Raw genomic sequence first — 25,333 nt, 5'->3', positions numbered from 1 at the left:
ATTGTACTGTTAGCACTGGGCTCCAAGAACCTTTGCATTATCAGGAAAATACATTTGGTTTCTCCCATAGCAACACTACAGGATTTGAAAGCCAGCTTTCACTTATGACTTTCTAATGTTTTAAATTAAAATTCACTGTAAAACAGGACTAGAATTTCCAAAAATTGGTTGAAATCTTTACTGATGTTGTCTTAAAATCTCTGTGATGAAAACCCATATGACAGCAATTCAAATCAGGGAAGACAGAAGGGACTTTTGTCTCGTAGAATCACAGAATGGCTGAGGTTGGAAGGGACCTCTGAGGTTTTCTGGTCCAACCCCCTTGCTCAAGCAGGGTCACCTGGAGCTGATTGCCCAGGACCATGTCTAGGCAGCTTTTGGTATCTCCAAGGATAGAGACTCCATAGCATCTTTGGGCAACCTGTGCTAGTGCTCAGGCACCCTCATTGTTACACAGTGTTTTCTGATATTCAAGGGAAACCTCCTGTGTTTCAGCCTGTGCCTATTGCCTCTTGTCCTGTCATGGGGCACCACTGAAAACAGCCTGGCTCTATTTTCTTTACACCTTCCCTTCAGGTACATTGATAAGATCACTCTTTGAGACTTCTCTTCTTCAGGCTGAACAGTCCCAATTGTCTCAGCCTTTCCTCAAAGGAGAGGTGCTCCAGTCCCTCCATCATCTTAGTGGCCCTTTGCTGGACTTGCTTCTTTAGCTTCGTATCTCTCTTGTACTGGGAAGACCAGAACTGGACACAGTACTCCAGGTGTGGTCTCACCAGTGCTGAGTAGAGAGGAAGGATCATGTCCCTCAACTTGCTGACAATACTTTGCTTAATGCATCCTAGGATCCCATTAGGCTTTGCTGCAAGGGAGTTGCCTTCCAGCTGAGTGAACCTGAGAATGTATTGGTTCCTGGGGTTGTTCCTCCCTAGGTGAAATACTTTGTATGTCTCCTTGTTGAACTTCGTGATGTTTGTTTGTTTATGGAAAACACAGATAATTTTGAGCCAGTAGTTCTTTCTATATGTGGATTATTTTAATGAGACTTTGTTTATGATAAGATACTGATTCTTCTCTGAAGAACAGAGCAAGTACCTTGAGTCTTTTCTACCTTAAGTTTACACATGTTCATGATTCCCAAAATACTTTTCTGTTTTTCATTGCAAATTTTCTAATGACTGGAAGAATCATTATGTTCGTGGAACATGTATTAAGGCTATAAACAAACGTGATAGTTACATGCTGATTATTTTTGAGCATTTCTTTGCATATGCTTAAACAAATAACAAAAAAAAAAAAATAGCCTATTACAACCCAACAAAAAGAGTAACTTAGAACAATGTAGGGCAAGTGCAACAATAACAACAAAAAAAATAACACTTCCCACGAACCACCACCCCTTAAGCAATATCTTTTTCCTCAGCATCCTTTCTAAAATGCAAACTATGCATCATGTCCTGAAAGTCAACAGATCTGTGCTGTTGCAAAGTAAGGGTGACAAGAAAGTATTTCATGGAGAAATGCATTCAGTTGTAGGATATAGCTCTCACTTGTAACTGGGAAAGTCCATTTGGGATCATGTCATTTTGTGAGACAGGAAGATGGAAGCATTTGGCTATTTAAAGAAGGGAAGCAGAAGCTAAATTTTAGGTTATGGTTTTCTAATATATTTGCTCTTAACCCTGTCAATTAGGCACAACTTAGAAAGAAACTTCATTAGCCAGAAACCAAAGATAAAAAAAATACATTCTACTGTTTCGTTTTGTTTTTTTTTCCTATTATAGCTATTTTATAATTCTTTTGCAGACTATTTTTAGTTAAACTCATGTCCTTTAATTATTACTTTTTAGCAGTGACAGCAAGTTTTCAGTTCTTCACCAGTGTATTAATTTAATCTCTATCCTCCATTGTACATGAAGCAAACTACAGTTATAATGAAACCTCATGAAAGAGACGGGAAATGAAGTTCATCTTAGTGTGATATGTTAGTTAACCATGACATGTGAGCAGTTGTTAAGTCTTGTTTACTTAGCTCATATTATTGGATTCACCTTTCTAGTAGTTTAATTTCAGCAATATCTATTGTTCATTAAATGTGAGTATGTGCTGAACATGAAGAGAAACACTGATTGACTCACTGAGGAACTTCTTCAGATAACTATATTCTGTTCCACAGGCATTACAGTTTTCTGGTATATTTGAAACTATCAAGAAATGATACAACTTGGGCATACTAGATATGCTAATGATTATTATGTTATTGTGTGATAATATAGTGTGATAGTGAAGCCCCTTTGAAATGTCTAGCTGGTGCTTCTGAGAAATCTGGCATCTGTTGAACAATTTCAACAAGAGGAAAATAAGGTAGTAAATGACTTATTAAAGAAGAGTTAAGAATTAACAGAAAATAGACCACAAAGGGAGACAAACCCACCATTCACCTGGTCTAAACATCAATAAGCACTATACGGAAAACTCCAGTAGGGATAGTACATGGCCTTCACTAAAGAAAGAAGGATCTTCACAGAGGTGGAAAGATGCTAAACACAAGAACTGAAGATAGATTGGAGGATCTTTTCAGTTACCTTATGCTGATGAACAACAGATCTCAGATCCAGTAAGGAAAAACCACTATAGCTTTAAGTCTCGGTGGTGAAGAAAGTAATGGCAAGCAGGCATAGTTTTTAAGGGGCAAAACTTCAGTCCGTTACTTCCTTTATGCTGGAATTAGGTTTCTTTCTGTTTTCTCAGTGAAGGGTCCAAAGCAACTGCACAGTTTGTTTTTCCTTCAGATTGTTTTTCTCATGGAAATACAAAGTAAACAGTTGAGAAGAACAAGTTTCTGAACTGGTTAATTAACAAGTAAAGCAATGCCTAGATGTCTATTTGGAAGCATTTTGATTATATACATTCTATTTGTTTCAACAAAACAAACTTTTTGTCAAGAATCTGCTTCTCTGTTGCCCCATGCTGTTGCCATTTTTAAAGCTGCTGAAGTATAATGTGCAGATGCCAAGAATTTGTCCAATGAGATCATATTAATAGTTAAAACAATGTGTAAGAGTGTGGTTTGATCAAAGAGATTTGTCCCTTCATTTTGCCCTAGAGTGAGAAAAGGTACTGTCTGAAGCAGAGGAAGAATTGAGCATTACTATTCAGAGGGGTTTTCCTAGATAGAATAAACAGTCAAAACTTGTTCTGATTACAGAATTATGACCAAATGTTAAATGGATCAGATTATTGGGAACATAGATTTGCTAATTATAGTTAAATTTTAATACTCAGCTTTTTTGGTGGATGAGCTGATTGGTGATGGTTCCTTATAATTGGAAGAAGAGTAATGTCATAGCCATCTTCAGAAATGAGAAGGAAGATCCATTGAGCTACAGACCATTCAGCTTCACATCAGGCCCCAAAAAAACTATGAAGCAAATTCTTCTGGAAAACATTTCCAACCACATCAAGAACCAGATGAACTGGAGAAGCTGGTAGGGATTTACCAAGGGCAAATTATACCTCTCTGAACCCATTGCCTTCTGGGATGGGATGACTGGTTTGGGTGTTTAAGGGGAGAGAGTTGGATCTCATTCACATACAAGATCTTTGGCATGGTCTCTTATAGTCAAATTGGAGAAACCTAGAGTGGATAGAGGACTATAAGTATCGTTCAATGTTTTTGGTAACAACTGGAATGACAAAAAGTAGTGCACTCTTAAGCAAGTTTGTGGTCAACCTCAAATTTTGTGTCAACACCAATTTGAGGGAAGTGGTTAATATGCTGGAAGGCAGGGTTGAATAACAATTTATAGGAATGTGGAAAAGCCAGGGAAATTAGGAAAGAGGTTCCTCACGAAATTCAACAAAGGGAAATGCCAAGCCCCGCATCTGTAGGTTGATTCTCCCCACACACCAGTACAGACTTGGGGCTCACCAGCTGGAAGGCAGCTTGGCAGAGAAAATGCTGGGGGTCCTGGTGGACAAAAGCTAAACACGAGCTAGCACTGCACCCTTTTGGCAAATTAACCCTCCACCTTCTGGGTTACTTTAGCAAGGGTGCAGCCAGGAGGCTCAGGGAAGTGTTCCTGTGCTCTATTCAGTATGCGTGATACTTTACCAGGAGTGTTGTATCCAGTTCTGGGCTCCCCAGAGCATGAGATATGGACATACTTGAGTGAGTCCAGTCAAGTGTTACAAAGATAATAAGGGGCTGAAGCACGTGGTGTACAAACAAAGGCGGAGGGAACTTAGTCCCTGGGGAAGAGGTTTTGGGTTTCTTATTGTGGTCTTCACAATGGGAAAGTGCAGAGAAGATGCAACCAGCCTCTTTCAGGTATACAGCCAAAGGGCAATGGAAATGGTCACAAGTTGCAATCAACAAAGTTCTAACTAGGTATAGCGAAAAGACTTGCTATGTAGTGGACAAACATAGGGTCAGGTACTCGGGGAAGTTGTGAAAACTACATTGTTGGTGGAGACATAAGAATATCTACTCATTATTTGACTTTACAGAGCCTGAGCCACCTGGTCTAGCTCACCCTGCTGCAAGGAGGGAGTCAGACTAGATGACCACCAGAGGTCTCTTCTATCCTGAACTATCCTATGATTCTATCAGTTTAACATTTAAAGTTTAAAGGAAACAATTGTGTATCACTGTCCAGGTTTCATTTCCTAATACAGATCTGTAAGTTTTAGAAAGCTACTGTTTTCCTCAAGTTACAGATGAAAAATGAGATTTTGACTATGCCAACAGTCTCACAGAGTATCTGTTAGAGACTCTGCTATACGTTATTTTTATTTTGCCTGATTTCAAATCCACCATAACTTAGCTAGCTGTCTTAACTGAAATGTATGTCAAGAAAAGTAAAAATAAGCCTGTCAGAGCACTGATTTTCAAGAAGAAAAAGTGGATTCCTATCTTAGTCACATGCCTCATAATTAAGATGTTAAAAAAGATATGAGATGTGAAATGACTGGTCTCAACTAGACTGGTTAATGTTGTTTTGGGGATCCCAGAATAATCAAGTTAAGTGCAGTTTAAATTTAATTATGGAATTAGAAATAAAAGTGATAAATGTTATTCTATCAGTGCTTTCAAAATCTCTGCACTCTCACAAGAAATTATAATGATGTTTAACAATTAGGGCCACAGCTAAGTCAAGTAGTGTTTTGGTTTTTTTTTATCTTGTACATTACCCTCTATGATTTGTAGTAGCTCAAAACACAGTAAGCGTTCAGGCTTGTGTAACCGTCTTTTGGTTTAGGTACCATGTATGAAGTGTAACTTTACATCTACTCATACCCAGGAAGAAAACCACTCTCTGGTGTTCTGTTATTTACAAAAATAAAGAGCAATAGTATCTTATTTTTATTATATCTGTCAGATAATTATTATTGTAAAAATCAGGAATATTTGATTTATGAAATTCTACTATTTTTGTAGTCTTTTTGGTGACAACTACTCTTAGGATGTCATCCGTATTTGGCATAATTTGATATACATACTATTTTTTTTTTTTTAATCAGACAAAATGCTTATGATATTTTATCATGCACAGCTTTTCAAAAATAGCTTTTATGCCACAGAAAATACTTAAACTACTAAAGATGTTGATCTTATTAAAACACTTTCAGTGATCTGCATCTAACTGTTATGGATAATGTAAGTGATCCAGTTAATATGAAATTAATTAGTCAAACTTTTTTTCAATGTTTTTTCAACCCTCTGAGAATGTTGCTTTTTGCAAGACTATGATATCTCATTACCTTTTCAATCTAAATTACTCGTGTTTTATTTCATATATTCATGACGGAATGGTAGGAAATTGCATTTAAATTTATTTTCAATAATTTTTAATTCTGCCTCAATATCAGAATGTTGGCTTTCATGTCATACTCATCATTAAATTCATTTACATATTTGGAAAAAGTGAATACAATAGCGAACACTTCATTAGCTACCGCTCCATTTCTTAGCTGTCATCACAGCTATGGAAAAAAAAAAAAAATAAAAAGAGCAAATACAGTTTAGTTTGTTGTGGAATTATAAGGAATTTGAGTTTAGCTGAAAATATTTTCATGAAATACTGTTATTAGAAATAAGGCTTTTCTTTGGCTTTGAAAAAAAAAATTAGGGCATTACTTAAAAAAATTAGGGCATTACTTAAAAAATGTGATATTGAGTTTGGGGGTTTTAGTTATTTAAAACAAGAAGTAATTTTGTTAGCATCAACTCTGGATGCTCAGCCATTTTCACTAGTTCATAATTCCACTGAAGTTAATGAGAATCCATGCCATTGGCAGAACGTGCAAGCTTAGGTAGCTTGGCTGCAGTACCAGGATATCATTGATTTTGGACCTGTACAGAGAAATAGCTAACTTCTGAATCCAGTGGAAAACATTGCATATTACAATCCCAAGTGAGTGTTGGTGTTTAAAACCGAGTCTTCTTAACAGGTCGTGAAGCTTTCACAGCCCTAACTTGCTGCTTTATTTTGTATTTGAAATGACAGTAAAAATATTCAGCACAAGCTTTCTTTTCTTCTGTTCATGATTTTTCAAAGGATGTGTTCATTACGTGATGAGCTTCAGTATCAATATTCAGGACCCACACTGTATTTCACAAATAGACTTTTAAAAAGAATTGATAGAGGATTTGGAGGGGGGTGTGGGGTTGGAGGTGGGTTTTTTGTTGTTTTTTTGGTCTTGTTTTCTGTTTGTGTTGGTTTTTTTTTTTTTTTTTCCCTGATGTGAAATATGCATACAGTCTCAAAATGTTGTCAGGGATTATCCTAGATAATGGAATATGTGTTTTACATGTCAAAAGGTGTTTTAGGGAAAACAATCACCTATGCTTTTGTAGATAAACTTAAGTTTTGCCAATGCAGACTTGACCTTTTTAAAGAAGATCCAGTTCATTGTATGCAATTTGTTTTGCAGTAGCAGTTTTGAAACAAAATCTTCTGATCAGATGCGTGGGATTTATGCTGTCAGAGAGAGGCCTGATAGGGTCCATTGAGTGGAATTTGAATTTCTGAATGCACTTGATGTTTATTGAATGATTGTAATTATCAGGTCAGCCTGGGGGAGCATCCAGGTTTCTCTCCTCAGAGTTAGGAAAGTTCTGGCTCAAGTTCTATGCTGGAAAGAGGGAAGATGGAAAAGATGACAGGCTGTCAATCCCCTTCTGCTGGGCCCAGGGGAGTGATTTTTTCCTACCTTATATTCCCCAAGTGTAGTTTAAAAGAAACTGAAATTGTATGACTGGGTATGCAGATGTCAATTATATCTGGTTTATTTGGAGTTTTCTTGAAGGGATTGCTACTGAGCAACCCTAGGGAGAAGGGTGTAACTCAGACTGAAGGAGTCAAAACATAGCATTGAGAAACTATGGTGGGCTTCATGGCACTTGTCTGCGATTTCCTGGGGACCAGGAAAGAAGCACCAGGAAATTCTGTGCACACCTGAAAAATATATGACTCATTTTAGTGATGCTTATGAATCATAGAAGAAGACAACCAACTGCAAAAACTGGAGTTCTAGGTTACAGTTAGGTGCCAGTTGAGGTTGAGAGTGAGATGCAAACCCTGCTCATGAGATGAGGGTGAGTATCTATTTACAAGTTGTAACACAGTACAGTTTCTGGGTATTAATTAGCACAACTACATTTTTATATTTACTAACTGTTCTGTGACTTTCTAATATTCTACATTCTGTGGAATAATTAGGATATTTAATGTCTCTAGCTATCATTTTCTTTTTTTCATAAATTGCTTTACAGGAAACTTTGTGCAGTGTAGAGAGAGACTCTAAGTTTTCCAAGAGATTTGGTACATATCCTCAAAATACTAAGCTGAATGAATTCAGTTTCTGCCTGCTAGATGAGAAATCATTCTCTTTGTGCATTTTCATTTGTCTTATAATACTGTGCTACAATCTGCAGCATTTATATAAGAAAGAATGGGATCTGGTCAAAGATTTATGTTGTGAAAAAAGGCACCAAAAAAGTCTTCCAGTTTACTAGGGTAAGTAAAGGTCCTAGTTCTTTACCAAAACCAGAACAAATCAAAATGCCTTCATGTAAATTCGCTGACTCAGCATAGGTAGTAAATAGAAGACACTTTCAGTTCATTTTGATAGGAGATTCCACACTCATGTTTCCCAGTCTGCTACTTTTTTATGGTTTATATATTGCTATTGGTACACTTGTTAACAGCTGCGTTAGTCACCATGTATGATGCCATAGTTTCATCGCTCAATCTCAGCGACTTACTGAGACTGTCATAAACAGAATCCTCCAATAAAGCTTCCTCTTTAGTTACACAACACTGGTGATAAAGAGCTCATGGACTAGACAGGGATATTAATGGTCCGGAGATAATGCACCACGGTTTAAATGGAATCCAGATTTTTTAAATGCTTGGGCTTACAGAACATTTTTTTGCCTCTAAATCTCATAAAAGTGAAACTCGATATCAGAGAGTTAGTTTCACCAGGAATCCTCTTCTGTCACAGAAATTCATCTGAATGATAAAATGCTGTGGTGTGATTAGCACACAGGTAGCTGACATTTATTTGGGGAAGTCTTGGATCTCTTACACAGCAAGTTTTACTGGTAACATATTGTCCCACCTTTCTGTTCTGTTGAGTCTGAAACAGATAATTCTTTCCTGAAGACATCAAATGAAAAAAGACTTCCTAGTTCAGTGATACAAATCTGTCAGGATTTTTATCTTCTTGTTTACCAGAAGCCAACTGTAAGTTATTAAAGGCTTTCAGTACTACAGGCTCTTAACTGTATGAAAAAGTTAGCATTTTATTGTCACATAATGGAACTAACAATAGCCTTCTCTACAAAAAACATAGCGTCTTACAGAAGACATGCAAGTGTGTGACCTGAAGTATTTTATATTCTTTAAATGCAATCATATACCTGTTTATCTTGTATCTGTGGTCAAAGTTACACAGAAATGCTTAAAGGAATGAAAACAAATTCCTCTTCCTATGAAAAAAGATCAAGAAGGAAGTTAGCTCAAGCCACATTGCCACCAGAACTGTTGCATATTAAATGAAAGGCCTTCTAGTGTTCTTTTTTACAATAATGGCATCAAAAGGCAATATTGTCAACTATCGAATTCCAGAATGCCTGAAAATCACATCTTTTTTTAAAAGGTAATATGTTTATCAGCTGAATTTCTGTTGCCATAACAATATGGTATTAAATTTTCATGGAAAAGGACTTGACATCTCTTCCCAGTAGTCAACAATTGTTTATGAAAAAATATCTTGTTACTGCCATGCCTTGTACAGCCTCTGTTGAAGGAGATATTGACAGTGAACGAGGAAACAGTGCATGACCTCTGTCTTACTCTTTGAGAAAAAATATACCATTTCACTCAAAAGTAAGTATCGTTAGGACAGAAAGCTGGTAGGAAGTGGTTAGATGTATAAAATTATTGATGGAAGAAGCGGGGCTGAGGAGAGCATTCTTGGTTATTTTTATGAGCACCCATAACCTTAGTGGACATGAACTTTGCACCTCCTCCAAGTGCAAATTGATAACACTAAGCACTGTATACAGTTTTGTTGAAAGTATGTGTAAGACTCCTGTTAGTCTATAAATAGGCAGTGAAGTAACACATCTTGAGGGTTTCCATATACTGTTACTCAGATTCTTTTTTTCTGGTAGTTAGTAAGCAATAACGTCTAACTTTGAATTTGATTTCCAAAAACACACTTCTTTTTTCCTTAGCAATGCTATGTAAGATGGCCTAAATGAAAACAGCTCTTCAAAACTATTTGCAATGGTATGAATCTGTTTATCACATCAAAATTATTTCCCTGTCAGCTTATGAAATTATGTTTACAGAAAACTTTACTGTAATTACTGTTCACCCTTTTGGCACAAAGCACATCTGCAGAAAACTTAATAAGAGGATAATCAAGGAAACAGAAAAAAAAAAAGGAAAAGAAAATGCAGTCAGTCAAAATCAATTGCTTGATAAATCTTTTTAGAAGTAACACATACAGTGTTCTAATCTGGAGTTTATAAGCATGTGCTGTCATTTGAAATTTGTTACTATTTGAGCACAGCATAAATTGGTTTGGCAGAACAGTTGTAACTGTCCCCTTTAGGCACTCTGGAGATGAACATTTTAAGCCAAATCTACTTTGTTTGATGGAATGAATTACACTGAAATATAATATATATAGTGTCATTTTATTTCAATTATCAAGACAGATACTGTACAAAAATACTGTGTTTTATCTGCCCTGAAGGACAAAAATAATTTCTTAAACACTCTTTTCTGTTAGTGACTTTGCAGTTCGATGAGTGTTGTAATATGATTTTTGGGAAGTGTAAGATACTAACAGAAATTTTTCTCTTAGATTTTCTCCAAGTAGTCATGGAATCCCTTCTCAAATGATACATAAATGCTTCTTTGAAAATCAGTTAATCATGAAAATTCTACCACAGAAGATGAATAAATTTAGCTGGTCAGTATTTGCCCCTGAATATGGAAGGACATATCTGCTCTGTTGGAGGAGTAGATAGGAAAGTGGTGCATTGCTGTGTATTTCCTATTTTTTTTAGTGGATGTGAAGAAAGATAATAGTCATAAATCTTCCATATACCATAGTAAACCAAAATTTTCAGTTGTGTGAAGCAGGCTGATATGAATGCTTTCATTTCAGGAAAAACACATCTTCACTAAGGAAAACAATGTGATTTTTTTAACCTAAATTCCTTAAAGAAAAGGAAGACATACATATGCATCAAACCAGAAACCATTGAAATGGCTCCTGTCAGCCACTTCTATTTATCAGACTAATCTCTTATAAAATGGCATTTCACTTGTCAGATTACAACTTTACTCCCCTGTATGCTGGAGTAGTCTCATTTGATTTTGACAAACCATGTATGCATCCATTGATATTGAATCTACCTACAAATTCTCTCTATTTAATGGAACTTTGATAAATCTCACTGAAATACAATTTTATGTTAAACTCAGAACTTTTACACCTTCAATATAAAACCAGTTTATTTTCTTGTTATGTTTGAAGGCTATGCTTTAGAATTCTTTGAAATAACAACTCAAAGTAAATATCTCTCCTTCCTTCCTCACCCCTATTCCCCAGCTGAAATATGCATACCTTCTGACAATAAGAGATGTCTAGTTTAAATTATCACATTGCAAAAAATTATGCAAAAATTGCATAAATGTGCATAAACTCTAAATCTATCACATGCTTAAGATGGAAGTAGAATAATTATTTTTAAAATATGTTGCAAACACATACTATATGCACATAATTTTTTTAATATACTTTATTCCATAAACAATGAAGGGATGGAGGAGCAAAAATAAATCTTTTACCCTTTAAGTTAACGATGGACCTGAACATGGGTTCCCACTGACTCAGAACTTATATTTAATAGAAAACAGCCTGTGCTGAATATACATCCTTCTTTTTTCTAGTTGCTATAGACACTGTCATTGGCTAGGCCATAAAGAAAGATTAGATTCTTGTCTCCAAAGGTTTATTTGAGTGGACTTGCACTGCAGTTACTTTTTGCTCTTTACAGAGTGCAGTGCTGTCTCCAGGGGTTTACAGGATACAAAGACAGATTGAACAGTGTTGCAGCTATTCATCTCAATGCATGTCCCGTTTGCAGGCAGAGACTTGTTAGAGTGGGTGTGAGAACTCATCTACAGTAGATTAAAAGCATCAGATCAAGGTCTTTAAGTAAAGTTTTCAATATCACTTCCTTTTATGATGAATGAAATTACTCTTTATATTTATAAATATGGACCACAGTCTCTATTTACTGAGGATGAGTTTCTACTTCTATTGATAAGACCCATAAATTAGGCCTTAATTTCAGTTTTCTTTGGAAAGATGTTTTTTCCTTTTTTTTTAGTGTGGATTGATTAGAAGGAGGCCTTCAAGGTAGTATAGAGGAAAATGATACAAAGCCTTGTGCCATCTGGGAAAAATTAATAATAATCAGTTATATTTAACAGATTCTCTGTCTCATATCCTATCCTAAGATAATATTCCTTTTGGCATCCTTAAGAGAGGGGAAGCTTAAGGTGTAACTTTTCTAATGTTATTATTGCTTGTTGCCGTTCCTTATTCCTACCTGACTTTTGGTATATAGCAGACAAAATATTTATTCTCAGTGCTGGAAAAGAAGACTTGTGAAATGCTATTTTGGTTAGAATTTTTAAAATGTTTTAATTATTGTGTCCTGGACCTATACTTGTATATTTTTCTTTCATGACTGACAAACAAGTAAATAGCAATGATATAAGAGCTGTGCTAATAAAGTAAATATCACCAAATATTTCTAAAGTATGTTAACTTATATTTCTGTACTGTACTGCAGGAAAGGACAAGGGAAGAATTAATGTTTATTTTATTGTTATCAAATTAGGTCAAATTATTTTCCCATTTGCATTACAGATCTCAGATGGGTTCCTCTGTTAAACACACCTACCTAAATTAGCTGACAGGCTTATATTCTGTAGGAAATTATGTCATAGTAATTAGTATTCAAGATATTTATAAGAAATCAACTATTCTCTTACTTTTCAAATTGTTTTCTCTTGTCTCATGAGTTAATGACTGCCAGAAATGCTCATGGTATTTGGATGTGACTCTGAAGAATGGGGTTTGAAATAACAGGCTTATGACTAAATGTGGGAAAAATGGCCAATTTTATGAGATTACCTTTATGTAGCACTTAATGTGCTACGTTAAAAGGCAAAATTAACTCATGAGTTAGTTCCTACAGAAACTTTTAGTTATAGGAGGAACAAACTCAATTGTTAACCGTAGACTGTATATTTTCCTGAAGTCTTTTAATACCTTAAGAACCTAGACTAAATTTCAGTTATTATGTACAGCTGCACAGTACTTCTTAATTCTCTTAGTATAACTGGAATTGCTCAAACAATGCTCAACTACAAATAAATGCAAATGTGTTGTTCGATTTATATACAAATAATAAAACCTCATGTGTGCTCAACAAGTTCTTCGTCTGACCTTTTGAGATGTCACAATATCATTTCTGTAGAATATTAGAATAACCTTTTGGTTTACATATATCCAGTTGTATTTCAGAGAATGTAATCTGTAGAAAAGCAGGATTGCATTTCTGTAACTGCATTTCTCTGTGCGCTTTATTTTTTTTTTTTTGTTAATGCTAACATATGTAAAAGAATGTATGTGTAGAGCAGTAGATTTGCTATAAATGAGATCTGTTTGAAGTCATTTTAAAGGTGTGATCTTGAGAAGTATATCCTCTCCTGAGGAATATTTGAAATATATCTGTGCTTTGCACTGGTTAAACAGAGCTTTGCCCTGAGATATAAATAAGTTGGAAAATTTATTATGGAAAACCTCTATATTGTCTGCTGTTGGTGTTGTCCAGGTTTTCAGGGAATGGCACAAAGGATCATGTCAGATTTTACTATGCCAAGATGAATAAAATCAGTTTTAGTGCCCCAAAGACTGAACTACTAGTATGAAGGTCATGAAACATTGGCATTTCCTCTTTGGCATTGAGTTGTGAAGGATAAAAAGGACAGTATTAAGTGTGGCACAGCTTCTTTTTGCTGTTATTATCCTGAAATAGTGAGATGAGAGAATAGTGATAATTAAATGTGTGCAGTAGAAAGAGAACATGGTGCAAGTGTAGTAACTCTTAAAGTGATAAAGATAACAGAGAATCTCAAGAGTAAGTTGTTTTTGCCTTAGTCATGTGATTATAGAAAGCTGTCCAGAAAGGTTTTTTTTTTTCCTGTTGACTAGAGAACAAACAACAATTATGCAAATGTTACTGAGGTTCTCTCATTTCCATGTATGTCTTATATTATTTTTATAATAAGTTCATTAAATGGTTTAGAAATATATACTGGTGTACACCTAGCTGAGTCTAAAATTTGAGCTTAAATGTATCTCCCTGAATTTAAATTTAGTGCAGAATTGAATCTATTTTATTTTATTTTATCTTATTTTACTATTTTATTTTATTTTATTTTTTTTATTTTTAAGACTAAGAGGACTCAAACATGACATCAGAGATCAGTGAATAAGAAAATCTATTTATATACTGTGTTCTGGGGTAATTGATAAAGAACAGTGATCCTTGTGCATCTAATTAACTTAATTGACTGACTTCCTAAGAACTTGATCTTACATCATGATCTTAAGTTACTTCAGGTAACAGTAACTTAGGTCAAGCAACATTTGGCTGAATAAGCTTCTAGTCATGTCACAAGAGCTAGAGTAAAGACAAAGGAAAAAACTTTTCTATTTCTAAAAGCTTCCTTTAAGAGGCTGAGTTACACAAGTGAGATTATAAATTACTTTAAAAAGAGGTGTAGAATGAGCCTTTTTGTACTTAAAAATTATTTATATCTTATTTGTGTACCAAAACATAATATTATATTTGAATGTAATGATACCAACAATTAGTAATCAATATGTACCCCAGCTTCAGCAGGCTCTTTCTGCTCCTGAGAGTGACAAAAAGAAGTGAGGGGTTTTTTTAATATATACTTTTTTTTTTAATTTTCTTTTTTATCCTTTTTGAAAGGGTCATATATAATCACTAGTTTTGAAGAAGCTAGTAAGAGAAATTCTTTATCTGTGAGATAAAATATCTGGCCACTCAGGCAGAAGATCATAAACAGTACATCAATGACTACTGTGCAAACAGCACTGTTGAAAATATACTTAATTAAAAAATCAATTTCATTTTCTGATATTCAGAAAAATATTTATATCCAAAAGCAAAATGCTAAGAAACTTATTTGGTAGAAGCTTGATCCAAACCAAGTTGGTGGAAATCATTCTCTTCAGCAGTGTTCACAACAAAATTCCTGTTCACAAATGTAAACCTTCAAGAACTGAAAAGTTATTTTATAAATTATGTAGCTAGTGCTCAGCTTAGTTTCTGATCTACTCTTTTCTGTTATAAGATGTAATGTCTTTAATGTGTACAGCAAAAGATCACCTGTTTGATTTTTTCCTGAAGCACACTGCAAGTTGCATGTAAACTGTACAGTTGCCATGAGATGCTGTTTAGCTTTAAGGTAGTCTTTTTACCAATTGCCAGATACGAAACAAAGGGGAAATGATGTATGAACTCCAACTTAATAGCAGCTTTTCAGCATTTTTATATGTTTCAAACTGTACTAAAACATTATTTGCTTAATTATAGAAGTATTCCTATGGTTTTGACCTGACCAAACAAATTCCTTCAATGCATTTCTGTAGGTGACATTTTTGTATAATAAAATGATATATTTATTCATAATAAGTGCTTGTATGATCAAAAGCTGAATTTTAACTTAAAATTATTTTTTCTGCTTTTCAGTCAGATTTTTAAGTTTTTTAATTTCTATGGCATCTCTCTTTTCAGATAAACTATAAATACCTTTGGTGGGGGGAGGGAAGTGAAAATGTTTGAAAAGAATGAAACCTTTAAAGTATTATGGAAATTAACATCCAGATAAGTTCACTAACTATTCATTAAGTACCATGAAAAAACAACTTGTTCGTACACAATGCAGGAAAATGAGATCCCTACACTGAAGCTGATACAGAAGTAGAGAGGATTCTCATGGGAAAGGAATGTTCTTTTCTTAGCAACACGAGGTTTCAAGTGAGAGTAACTGAGAAGGAGGATTTCTTATTTTGTTTTTTACCAATGTAATTGTTAGACTCCCTTTCTTTTCAGCCCCAGTCTTGTTAATTCAGCTCTGCTATATATCTTTTCCTGGGATTCAAAGGTGATACATGCAAGATAGCTGCTATTTTCTTATGTACTCTAAGGAGCTAAAGACAGAGATGAAAACTACCATATTAATGTACTTCTTTGTAAATCTTCAGTGAAAATCTTTTATTTTCTGCATTCACTGAGATCAGAGTAAGGAACCCTTCTTACTTAGCTCTTTTAACACTATATCTGCAGCAATTAAAATGCAGCAATTTGGTTTTGTTTTCTTTGTTTTGTTTTGGTTTTTTTGAGGGGTAAGTTGACAGGAATTTAAGAATCTTGCTTTATTAGTTTTCAGTAACTCTGTCAAACAAGTGCCACTGGTTTCCTTCATTTGAGGTTTGCCTGCTAAGTGGAACTTTTAAACTAATCTTAAATATCAGTGTTCTAGGCTGAATAGCAATGATCATCTCTGCATTGTAACTACATCAATTTCATTAATGTATTACATGCATAGTGCTATTTTGTGAAATTCTGAGTTGTATATACTATTTGTCAGACTGACTGTTCATGAGAGAAAATCTTTATGGACTTCATTGTCTCCTCCAAGAACAAACTGTTGAGGCTATGCTGCTTGCATTGCTTACAAACTTTGAAAGTGAGTACCTGTAGAAGATAAGGGTAGTCTGACTGAAATTCAGACATATCAAGCCCATATTCTTTATGGCACACCAGCAGAAAGCAAGCCTAACAATTCAAACCATTTCTAATAGTTGTTTTTAAAACAGCCATATGATTTAATGGCCCAGATGAGAAAGTGAGAATTTAAACCTCGATGTTCTTATTTCAGTTTTACATTTACTCTAGGTTAAGCAATATAGTAGAAATTTTATTGTGAGAAGGAAGGAAGGAAGTGAAAAGGAAGAAATTATTTCTTTGCAAACTTCTTTGATGGTTTATTTCTATGTAGCTTTCTGGTAGCATTATTACTGGTTAAGGATACAATTGCAAGGAGAAGATGTTAGTTCATAAACTGGAATTTTGTATTCCTCCACCTAGCAATGAATTATAAGTTTCCTTTTCACTTAACCAGATAAATGGATATTATGCTCTAGCATACCATATTGCAATATTGCATACTATGCTGTAAAATTTGGGTATGCTATAGACATAGTCTACTCACTTACGCTTTATGACTTCCAGAATAGGAGAAGATATTAATGGTTATTGATATGTTTACATATATAATACCTAAATATTCTTTCAGGCTGGAGTAGTATGTTTCAATATCTCTAAACTGTTTTGGATAGAATGAATTTCTAGAGGTTCTCACTTTACTTCTGAAACATAATTGAGAATGCTAATGTTCATCATTATTCAGAATCCACTTCTATTTTCAGAACCATAGCACTTGAGAAGAGATATTTGCCTTTTCTTAGAATGGGCAAAGCCTATGATATTTCAGTGACTGAATTAGGCTTTGTGCTTTGTTAAATGGAATTCTAGTGGCTCTAACTGCAATTATGTACAGGGAAAATACTTCAAAGAATTTTTTCCACGGTGGATGGAATTGCTGGGTTTTTCACATCTTGCACACAAACTGTTCTCAAATAACTAGATAGAACTAAATGTCTTTCTCCTTATAATTCAAAAGTTCGTTAAATTAGTTTATTCATTTAGAACTTTGTATGTAAATTATGTAAGCCTATACATAATCTCACAACAAAGTTCTGCATTGCCTTTTAATTGCCGGAAAACTATGGGGGAAAAAATGTTGTTTTTTTTTTTTTATTTTTCCCCTAGAACATAGTGGCTTATTGGAGGATAAATGAAAGGAACACACAAATTCTGTGTCATGACCATAAAAGTGTATTGCTTTGGAGAGAGAATCTTCTTGAATCCATGCTTCTGCAGGCTAGCAATGTAATTGTGCTAGGATTCCAATTCGGAGATGTATTGCTTATCTGTTTTTTGAAAATATCCTGTGAAAGTCTACTGAGATGTTTCATTGTCTTTAGGAAAAAAAATTCCTAGTTCTAATGCAAAGTAATAATTTTGTTGAAAATGCAAGCCAATTTCTTATTTAGTCTTGCAGAAATAAAACAGTATTAACTGCCTTGTGTGTGTGGAGGACAATGAAGTATCTAGCATTTCCTAGTCTTTTCTCTTCTAGATTACACAAAATCGGTTACTTCAGGCTAAACTAAGAGGCTAGGTATTCTATACCTCCTATCATTCAGCCCTGCTCTGTTTTTACTTAAAAACTCTTTCTTAAAAAATGGTACAGAAAAATCTCATATGAATTGTTTTTCCAGAGCAGAACGACAATGAATAGCTATTGTTTGTTTTTCACATAGAGGACACTTGCTAGAGGACACTATCAGAAAGTCATTTTACTTTTTGGAATAGTAAGGCATTCAGACTGTGAACCACTATAACAAAAGGTTTTGGTAGATTTGCTATGTAATTGTTGATCTTCCATTTTGCTTATGATTACTTCTTGCTAAATGTGGTACTTTGTATTCGTGTCTTTACACTTGTTTTGGTGGGACTACAACCTTTCCGCCAGTATATTAAGGTCATGCTGCATTTGGATCCTGTACTCAAACCTTTGAGCTCAGTGCTTTCTATATTTTTTAACTAAAGCTAAGATGTCAATAGAAGTGAACAGAACCTAGGATTTTGCTTTTTAGCTTGTTTTCCACTTTCCTTCATGGGGATTTAATTTATCTATTACTAAAATATTTGCCATATGGAACAATTCATAAAGCCTTGCTGAAGTCAAACTGTATCATCTGAATCACGAACTTCTTTTATTTATTTATTTTTAGTTATGCCATAAGCCAGACAGCTTATCAAGAAGGTGATAAGTTTGATGCTATTAATTCTTGTATATCTCATAATTATCCTTGAACTATTAATAATAATTCGGCTTATTAATAATTGGATTTAGTATCTGGATATCCAAATCAGTATTTCAGGCCTATAATTCCTTGGCTCTCTTTAGAAAGTAATAAAAAGAGCTAATTTTATCTTTCTTCAATCTTCTTTGGACTGCTTGATGTTGAGTTTTGTACTATCCTATTATTTGCTCTTCTGGCTTGGCCACAGGCAACTTGTGAAGAGTTCCATCTACACCATGGAGAAGGAGGAGAGGTCGATTAGTCAAGCAGAACAGTTGACAAAAAAGGGAGAGCAATATATATATAGTCTTTGAGTTATTCTCTTTCTTCCTACAAGTCCTGGAAGATTTATAAATTCCTACTCTCTTCAGAATAGTACACCTCAGTTTAATACAGGCTCCATAAAAATGTGTACAAGTTGAGATGCCACTGCAGAGCTTCAAAAGGATGTAGCTTTATCACAGAATCATAGAATAGTTTGGGTTGGAAAGGACCTTTAAAGGTCATCTATTTCAACACCCCTGCAATAAGCAGGGACATCTTCAACTAGATCGAGTTGCTTAGAGCCCTGTCTAACCTGACCTTGAATGTTTCCAGGGATGGGATATCTGCCAGCTCTCTGGGCAACCTGTTCCAGTGTTTAACCACCCTCATCGTTAAAAATTTCTTCCTTACATCTAGTTTAAATCTACCCTCTTTTAGTTCAAAACCATTACCCCTTGTCCTCTTGCTACAGGCCCTACTAAAAAGTCTGTTCCCATCTTATAAGCCCCCGTTAAGTACTGAAAGACCACAATCAAGTATCCCTAGAGGATTATCTTCTAAGGCTGAACAACCCCAACTCTCTCAGCCTTTCCTCATAGGAGACATGTTCCACCCCTCTGATCATTTTTGTGGCCCTTCTCTGGCCCTACTCCCAACAGCTCCATGTCTTTTCTGTACTGAGGACTCCAGAGCTGGACACAGTACTCCAGGTGGGGTCTCACCAACATGGAATAGAGGGGCAGAATCACCTCCCTCGACCTGCTGGCCATGCTTCTTTTGATGCAGCCCAGGATACGGTTGGCTTTCTGGGCTGCAAGTCCACATTGCCGGCTCATGTCCAGCTTGTCATCCACCAGTACCCCCAAGTCCTTCTCCTCACGGCTGCTGTCAATCCCTTCATCCCCCAGCCTGTATTGATACCAGGGGTTGCCCTGACCCAGGTGCAGGACCTTGCACTTGGCCTTGTTGAATCTCATGAGGTTCACATAGGCCCGCTTCTCAAGCTTGTCCAGGTCCCTGTGAATGGCATCCCATCCCTCAAACGTGTCAACTACACCACTCAGCTTGGTGTCATCTGCAAATTTGCTGAGAGTTTCACTCGATCCCGCTATGTCATTGATGAAGATATTAAACAGTACTGTTCGCAATACAGACTCCTGAGGAACACCGGTCATCACTGATCTCCATCTGGACATTGACCTATTGACCAGTACTCTCTGGATGCAACCATCCAGCCAATTCCTCATCCACCAAACAGTCTATATCTACAGCTGTACATAGCTACAGTTACAGCTACAGCTAGTTTCTCTGATATGAAGGCCTTTATGTGTTAAAAATATCTCCTAAACTAGGTGAGGTAGTCAAAGGAAAGTTTGCCTGTGGTGCTTGACTGATTAATTATTGCACCATGTTTCTCTGAGAGTCCTGTTGCTGAGTATTCTACATGTTGATGTTAACCCTTAAGGGTAGAGAGCATTGAGGAAACAGAGGTACCAGGGAAATTTTGAAGTCTTTGCTAGTAAAGGGAGAGCCAGAATTCAATATGACCTTCATACTGGAGAAATGGTAGGGCCAAAACTAGTCCATACCATTAAAAGACATTGAGTGTTTCTGACAATTAAGTTGTGAGAAAAACAGTGAATGAGATGAAGTTTCAGATTTGCATGGACACTGAAAACAGCTATTTTTTAATTCAGTCTATTTTATGCATAGTCAGTGTTCCCTGTGCTGCACAAGCAGAGACTGAAGAGAACTGTGAAATCTGTAGGGTGGAATGCTTGAGATTGCTTTACAGCTTACTGGATGTCCTTGAGAAGGTGAATTTGAAGTTTGTGGGCTTTACAGAAATGTGTTGTTTCGTTGGTTGTTTTTTTTCCAAGGAAGCTGATTTTATCAGTGACTGTAATATATCAACCATTGTTAACATATTTATTTGCATGACATTGCATATTTAAGATACTTCCCTACTTATCCTAACAAGCTGCCGGTAGATAGCTATTCTAGCATGTTACCGCATTTTGAAAAAGATAGTGTCTGTATACTTGTCAACTGCACAGCTCATGTGAAACCACTGTTAAGCATTCTAAAATACTCGGTTTCATGTTTCTCTAGGAGGTATAGAAATACCTATTTTCCTATGACAGATACAGTACATCATAACATTAAACTTACTTGAAGGTTAAGGTAACCAACACCATTGAGCTTTATTGTTTGGTTATATGCCCTGGCTATTTAATCCTTTGAAGTGGAAGAAATTAACTAATTCAATTAGGGATCTGAAGGCTGATGAAAGGTCTAAAATCTATACATTTCTGTAGCGTAATTTGCCATCTTGCCATGTTATTAGAATTTCAAATTAGGTCTAAAACATCTCTGGCCTAGGTTTACAGTGTTATTAAAATTGTCATGTCTGTGTGTAAAGGGTAGACATATCTAAAATAATCATGGCTTTTAAAATCTTCTAGCAGAGATACATTGATATATAGTGATCACAAAATCATTCTTAGGAAGACTGTTTAAGTAGTACTCAGTCACAGTGCTATCTGCCCATTAATAACAGTAAAATTTACATTGTTTACTTTTTTTTTAATAGCCCATAATCTGCCTTTTACGTTTATGCTATTTCAATATCCTTAAATAACCCTCATTAAAACTAATTTATGCTTTATAGAGATAAATTCCTCATTTTTCCTCAAGGGTTGATTAATTTGGTACATTAATGGAAAAAAAAAAAAAAAAAGAAAGGCTTCCTATGTATCACTGCATTTTGTGTCAGTATTTCTCAGATACTAATATAGTCTATGTTATCATATTGACTATCTTTGTATGTTGTCTTAGGAAGCAAAGGTGATGCACTGTAGGAACTGCTGGCCTTATATTTTGCTTAGTCTGCGAGAACTCTCAAATGTTTAGCATTTACATCTGTATATTTTTTCTAACAGTGAGAGAAAGGGGCCCACTATTGATACATAGATTTGCAGAGTATGAAAATGGTAAAGAGAGATCAGATTAAATATATCATATTCTTAAATGGAAAACCAGAAAACCTTAAGGAATAACTAAATTTTAGAAGAGAGTTTTTCCTTCACACAAGTATTTGCATAGCAAATGACTGTGTGTGTGAATGATATTGTATAGGACAGTTTTGGCTAGCCTGCGCACAACCACTGAACAAACATATTAAGTCAAACTTAATATGGACTTTTCATGTTCAAAACAGAAATTACTTACAAGGCTTTAGCTTTTATACATCTGATTTTTCTAATCATTGCATCAAATAACCAAGCTGTCCCTTTGCTGGTGAAAGGAACATCGTAATTACATATGAATCCATAGATAATGGGTTACTACCACTGCTGATTTTCAGCTACTAAGGGAAAATATTCTTTCATGTTGTCTTGGATTGAGTGTATATTCAATCCTGAAAAAATAAATTGCTAAAAAATCTAATATAAAGCAATGGGGAACTGACATCATCCAGACACATCTCTGAATAGATGTAGAGTAATAATAAGTCACAACTTCAAACTAACAGGGTAGTCACTTAAATGGGTAAAGTTTCCACTTGTATAGCTTGAGGTAGACTCTCCAGAATTAACTCCAAAGCTGAAGTAAATTTTTTGAAGCATTTCTGTAATATGAAAAGGAAAAAATTGTGCAATCAGAAAGGAGGATGAAAAGAAAATTGTTCAAACTTTCTTTGAATTTCTAAAGCAATATTTGTACAGACTTTTGATCGTATTTCAGTTAAACAATGTCTTACAGTCTTTACAGCTGCTTAATTCATGTTTGTAAACCTTTCGTATCAACCTATGGTTGAGACTTATTTTTATTAATCATTAATCATTAATCATTACTTAGTTACACTACGGTATTAACTTATTACTTGTAGACAACCGCATCTTTTCTAAACTGGACTGAAGAAATGGATCTTTCAGGAATATTAAGGAAAATGCTAGAATGTTTAACTATAGGCTGACATAGGAAGCAATTGAATTTCATAGAAGAGAAGACACAGAGGATTATAAGTGAAACAGACTAAAGGTAAAGCACACTTAAGAATTTTGTTGAGTTAAAATCATGAAGGTATCTGGCCTAATATTAAATAAACATAAAGAAAAAAGTTAGAATTGAAGAGTTATTTGAAACTTCTTCAATGAAATGAAGTAAGATATCTAAGGTTTTCATATCTCGAGTTCAATAAGCATTTTTTCTGTACCTGGGCACAGGTTGAATTAATCATTGAGACTCATCTGGCATTCATACATTAACACTGCCCCTTTTCTATGTATTCAGCACTGGACTGATAATTTGCAATTTATTTTTCTATACTTTCTCATGTTATATGGTACCTCTAGAATGAGTTACAATAGATTCAGTAGACTTATGTGATTATGTAATTGTAAGAGCTACAGGCTTAGACAAAAATTAGAATAAACAGAATGTACAGTGGAAAATATCACTTCCTCTTTAGCTGTTTCCCCCCCCCCCCTCTTATATATGCATTCAGCATGTGGCTAGTTATTTTTCCCTTGCTGAAGTTTTCTTATCTTATATAGCTGATGTTACCTGTTTGAACAATATAAACGAGCATTATGTTGTGCAATTGGAATTTTTTATTTTATTTTTTATTTTTGTGTGTGTATGGCAAGGATAAAATACTAGGAAGATGAAACATACCACTAGATCCTTCATATAAGCCACCCAGAAACCCAAGAAAAGCTTTGCTTCCCTATTACCTCCTGAAACGACAGATATTTTAGGTTCTTGGAACAGGCACAACAGAAGACCATGGCCATACACAATGTTAGCTGCGAAACAGAAAATCTGCAAAATGTGGGGACAGAGTTTTAATTTTTAATAAGTGTAATTATGACGCATTCGCCAAACAGGATTATTACTGATTAATTTGGAAAATTCTTTCTCTCTGTCATACTTCCTCAATACTGGAGATTTTGTATCTGTCCATTGGCTAATGCAGAAATATTAACAAGCTGTGGGACAAAAAGAGAAACTTTACGGCTGAACTCCCTCTTGGTAGAGGACCACCAGGATGGTCCCAGTCAGCAGGCATGTACTGGATACTCTGGGTGGTTGTAATGTGAAGATGTAATTTGTTCCTCAGAAGAATTGTTTTCTGGTTCCAAGACACTACACACTAATTAGACAAAACCAATATATATAATTTTTTCTCCTACATTCATCTTGCAGTTTTTTTCACAATGATTTAAAAAAAGTTTTTATATGCCCTGTTAGTGAATTTATCTCAAGCACACTTCTGCAAGCCTGCTATGCTGTAATAATCTTCTTCCATCTGTTCTTACACTAATAAACTATGTTTTTGTTGTTACTACCCCTCTTGCAGTAATAATTTCAAAAAGTTGTTTTTTTTTTTAATCTAATAAACCTAATTCAAGATTTTATCAGCATTAAGATGAATAGAGATGACACTATTATTTCAGTGCTGATGATAGAGGTGGCCTAGACCTACAAGAACTGTACAGCAAATCTTCTTTTCCCAAAACAGATCCTTATTTTTTCATGAGTCAGTCAGTTGGTTTTTATACAGATTAATAGTCCATAATTATGACTGACAGTCTGTTTATTCACAAAGTTTTTAAAGGACTTCCTAATCCCATGAACACAAATATAAGTGTAAAGAAAATTTCCAGCCAACATCTTACATTGTCTGACATATCTAAAACTAATCTATTATAATGTGAATTAGAATTGGAAAGTGTAAACTAAAGCCATTTTGAAAGAGAAATTTATGTGGATGTACAAAGATGGGTAAGAATCGGGATGGGTAAAGCATGTCGAGGGATACTGAGTAAGAATAAGCAGATGTGGTGATCTAACCAGTTCTTTTTTTAGATTGAACGTCTGATTTTGAAAATGTTAAGGAAAAAAATTTACAGTGTGCAAGTTTATCAGAAATTCTTATTTGTTCCAAGAGCAATGGAACAAACTCCTCCATGACCATGAAAAAGTGTGTAACCAAATAAACATTTTGCTACTGATCACAAATCAATTGAATTCAAATCAACTAACGTTAATTATCTACATTTCCACTGATGCTATTGGTAAGCTGAAAGCTTCTACATTTTGAAAATATACTTAGTTGTTCCAAGTAGCTCATTCAAAAATTCATATTTTTAGCCAAGAATTATATGCTTTTTGGGTCACAGAATTGAGTGTGGTTAATTTTTTAAAGAGCACTTACTCTACCCTTTAGCCTTGAAGATGACAGAACAATGCCAGAGACTTCATGCTGATTCTTTTGAGCTGGGGTAAAATGAATGGAAAGCCTATTTTGAGGCAAAATTACAAACTTAATTCTAGGAAAGAAAGTGAAATATTTCTCACACATTTAAAAGATAAAGGGAGAATTTGGAGAAGGGAATTGAGGCTTCCATTTTGATACTCATTCTCTGAA

This window comes from Platalea leucorodia (genome assembly GCF_965183815.1).
Source record: "Platalea leucorodia genome assembly, chromosome: Z".
Taxonomy (NCBI): Eukaryota; Metazoa; Chordata; class Aves; order Pelecaniformes; family Threskiornithidae; genus Platalea; species Platalea leucorodia.
Note: the sequence above shows the minus strand (reverse complement) of the source record.